Below are 4702 nucleotides of genomic sequence, written 5' to 3'. Positions count from 1 at the left end.
GTACTGAGCACCACAAACCTAACATGATGGACTGCAGGTTTGTGTGACCCCCAAATCCACATGTTGAAGCTCTAACCTCAGCGGCATGGCACTGAGAGGAGGTGATCTAGATGAGGGTGGGGGTGCCATGAGGACATTAGTGTCCCCCCTGAGTAGAGGAAGAGATAAGAGCTCACTCTATCTGGATGCACACACCAAGGAAGGCCCTGTGAGAACACAAGCAGGAGGAGGCCCCTCACCAGAGCTCAGCCATGCTGGCACCCTGGTCTTGGACTTCAGGCCTCCAGAACTGTGAGAAGCAAAGGCTTGTTTTCTGAGCTGCCTGGACCCTGGTCCTCTGCTATAGCAGCCTGCGCTACCTGAGACACCCAGGGAGCAGGAATCAGCCACACGCTTGCTCTCCACCCCAAATGTCACATGGAAACCCGTGGGGTCCACCCTGCGAGGACCTGGGTCCTACTGTTCCAGGCTGACCAGCATCTAGAGAGTCTGAGGGGATGTTCACTTGGGATAGCTGAGTTTCGTTTAGGAGGCCTTTTGAGGCAGCCCCAGTGGGGCTTGCATGCATGCAAGATCTGGGCTGGGTGGGAGCAGGATGATGTGCCTACCCCCAGAGGAAAATCAGCCTGAGACCCAGACTCTCAGAAAGCCTTTGCCGGGTCCACAGCCCCAGTGGGGACCCAGCCCCAGGGATTGGCTGGAAGGCTTTGACTATCCCCCGGCTCTGTCCCTTCTCCATGTCCCTCACTCCAATCCTCTCTCCAGACCTCCCTGTCTCCCACTTTATGTCTCCCGCAGAAAGATTCTCCCATCCCCTTCCCCTATGTAGGGCTAAAGGTCCATCAGAAATTGCTTTAAGCCCATTAAGTTTCAGCTCCAGCAGTTAACAAAGTAAAAGGAGCTTTGCCTTCCTGAGAAACCAGTGCTTGGAGACACCTGGCCCTTCCTAGAGGGCTTTTCTAGAAGGAAGAGGGGCAAGGACCACAGGGGAACCACGGCGGTTAGCTTCCCCCAGCAACTGGTGGCCATGGAACCCTGGATTGCACGGCCCAGGGCGGGGTTGAGATAGGAAGGTGACAGGGGAGGGCATGATGGGCGAGGCGTGGCCCCAGCGAAGACAGAGGAAGGAGCAAGAACCCCACAGGAGCGGGTGGGAGGATCAGCTAAGTGCTTTTGTGCAGATTATCTTGCTGCATCTTCGAAGCAGCCCTGCTAAGGTCCATACCACGTTCTCACTGTTCAGATAAGGAAAGGGAGGCAAGCACAGGGGGGCAGCCATCCAAGTTCACGGGCTCCCCAGCGGCCGGACCACAGGGAGCCAAGCCCTCGATAGAGAACTGCTTACCAAGTTCAGAGTGGCTTTTTGATGATAACAGTCTGCCAAAGAACGAGCTGAGGGGAAGAGCTTTCAGCCAGTGGAACCTCTGTTGGTCTTCTCAGTTAATAAGCCAGGTCATTTCTGAAAAAGAAAGAGAGTGGCCTTTCTGCAGAGGGGCCAGAGCAGATGCATTGGCCCTCTTCCACCTCAAGAGCAGGTGTCTCAGGGAGGCAGGGAGTGGCCACCAGGCTCTCCCCAGCAATTCCGAGGGTGCAAGGGGAAGAAGAGCCATTTTGTGATGCTGTCTGCTGATCAGCAACTTGAGCAAAACTCAATTGCTTCCCTGAACCTGAAAAATATCAAACTGCATAAATAAATGTGCTCTAAATTATTAATAAAGGCATTTACATCTGGAGTTGGAGCATGAAAATTAATTTAATTTCTTATGCTAAACTGGCTGGTGTGGCTGGTGCTATCAGGATTCCGAGACACCAAGGGCAGGGAAGCAAAGGAAGATGGGATGTGAGCTCTCTTGGGTGTTTTGCATTTAGAATCTCGAAAATAGTAAGAAAGAAGGGACCAGTGGAAAGGGTGGGAGAAAGCTGTGCAGACTCAGTTGACCACAGAGAAATGAGAACACCAAGCTCACCTGCCCTGCAAAGCAACTCTGAGGGCTGATGGAGCCTGGCTTTCTGCAAAGGGGAAATTCCCTGACTTCCTAAGGCAGCCATAATTGAGCTCGGGTTGGGATGGCCCTGTCTGAAAGGGCCTGGTAAGTAGGCCTGGGAGCATCAGCCAGTGCCCGTGAGGCAGTTTAGACCCCCAGGTCCTCCACTCCTCCCACCTGCCAGCAACCTTATGACACTCCTATGGCTTCACCTCCTTGGCTTCTGGTAGCAGGGTGGTACCAACCAACCCTGCATCTGAATCCCAGATCGGCCACTTACTAGTTCAATATTCTTGGACTAAGCTTGTTCTCAGAGCCTCAGTCTCTTCTTTTGTAAAACGGGCCAAAAATACAAATGTCACAGTGCTTTTGTAAATATATAACATGCCGTTGAGGGGATGTCAAGTCAAAGCCCAGACTTTTTTTTTTTTTTTAAAGAGAGAGTGAGAGAGGAGGGGGAGAGAGAGAGAGAGAGAGAGAGAGAGAGAGAGAGAATTTTTAATATTTATTTTTTTTAGTTCTCGGCGGACACAACATCTTTGTTGGTATGTGGTGCTGAGGATCGAACCCGGGCCGCACGCACGCCAGGCGAGCGCGCTACCGCTTGAGCCACATCCCCAGCCCCAAAGCCCAGACTTCTTAGAGAAGAAGATATGCTTACCATTTTCCCCACTGTCTCTGACACCGTTTGACAGGCCTAGATGAATCTGTTTTTGCAAGAGACAGAGAAAAGGAGATGTGGGATAGGAGTCTTGGTCCTCTAGGGAGAGAGGAGTATGAAAGACCATGCCAGACCTGTTCCCATCTGGTCCTTGGGACTGGGTTGAGCTCTGGGATTCAGAAGCTTGAGAACCAGGAGTCAGTCTATTTAGGACCATGGGTAGGAGCAGGGCTGCCTGGGCACAAGGACACCCAGTGGCATGAGGCAGAGAGAAGCCCACAAGAGCCATGCTGGCAGGGACAGTGACACAGATATGGGGTGCACCCAGGAGAGGAAGGTGGGTGACACCCATGAGTGACTGCCAGTCAGGCCCCAAAATACCCAGGGGACTGATTCTAGCAGTGGGGTCCATGAGCTGAAATGGACCTGGCTTTTTCGGTCACAGGCCAGACACTTGCAGCGGGCTCTGGCCACACCCATCACCACGTGGTATACAGTAAGTGTCAATCTAGTTCCCTCCACACTCCCCTTCTGTCCTGAGTCTCTGTGCCTCTATCTTTTCTATGATCTGGTTGTCAACAGAGTCAGCTCTTCAGGTTGCAGATTCTAAATCCCAAACCTATGTGGACCACTCGACACAGGGACCACCATGTCTGAAAACACCGGGGGACCCTGAAGGCACTCCAGGGTTGGTTTCCACTCCTCCTTCACACGAGTCTTAACAACAACCCCACAATAGTCCTACTTCACAGCGGGGCAAACTGAGGCCTCCAGGGAAGTGACTTGTGTCAGAGCCCGCAGCTCATTCATCAAAGCAGGAGGTTAGCCCTGGCCTGGCACGGCATCCTCGGATAGGGAGGAGGGTCAGGCTGATGGGGCAGGGGAACTTTTCCCTCTTTTTTAACCCCTCTTTAAAAAAAAATATCATTGAGCTTAAATTCACATAAGTTACCAAGTCAGCTGGTGCTTAATACAGTCACAAGGGTGCACAAGAACCACCTTGATTACTTTTAAAGATCAATGTGCTCAGATTTGTCGAGGTATAATTGACAGAGAATGTTGACTTGCATTTAAGGTTTGAGGGTGATGACTTAGTAGGTCTGCATGGTGAAGCCATTGTCCTGACTGAGCTAATTAGCATATCCATCTCCTCAGGGGTCACCTGTGTGTGGGTGTGAGGTGAGGGCACTTAAGACGACTGCGGTGTTATTAACCAGAGTCCTTACCCCACCCACCGAGCCTCCAGCATTTCTAACTGAAGCTCTGTACCCCCCACCATCCCTCCACTTCCCCTACCCAGACCCTTGGTGCCCACCTTCAACCTCCTATTCCTGAGTTTGACTTCCGATTCACACACAGTTGAGACGGGGCAGTATTTATTCTTATGTACCTGGATTATGTCTTTTAACAGAATGTCCTCCAGTGTCATCCATGGAGGATTGCCTTCCTTTGAAAGGAGCTGGTGCGGATGTCTCTCTCTTTCTATCTCTTTTTGTTAATCCATTCATCCATCATGGATGGACATTTAGGCTGTTTCCACATCTTGTCTATTATGAATAATGGACAATTTCATTTCCTTTGGGTGCATATCCAAAAATGGGATCGTGGGTTCATTTGGCAATCTGTTTTCAGTTTTTCGAGGAACCTCCACACTATTTTCCAAGTGCCACATTTCTAGCTCTTCCAAGAACACAGCACACACATAATTACACATCTGCGTGGCGGCCATCGCTGGTGTCAGCTGAGCCCCTCCGATGTGCCTTACGTGGTACCAAGAACTCTGAGAGTTTCACTTGCTCATCGTTGCAAAAACCCAATGGGGAAGGCACTACTGTTCTTCCCCTGTGGAGAGGAGACTGCAGTTCACAGGAGCCAAGTCCAGTCCCCTTTCCTTTAGTCTAGTGAGTAAAATAATCAGGATTCCAGCAGCCAGACCAGAGGCCATGCCCTCCACTCTGGCCCCTATTGCCTCTCCCTGAGCAAATCCACCTTCTGCATCTATCAAACACACCTAAAACACTGAACTTGCAGAGCTCGGGTGAGGACCGAGCAGAGG

The sequence above is a fragment of the Spermophilus citellus genome (genome assembly GCF_964194105.1).
Source record: "Spermophilus citellus genome assembly, chromosome: 4".
Lineage (NCBI taxonomy): Eukaryota > Metazoa > Chordata > Mammalia > Rodentia > Sciuridae > Spermophilus > Spermophilus citellus.
This window is presented reverse-complemented; position numbering follows the sequence as displayed.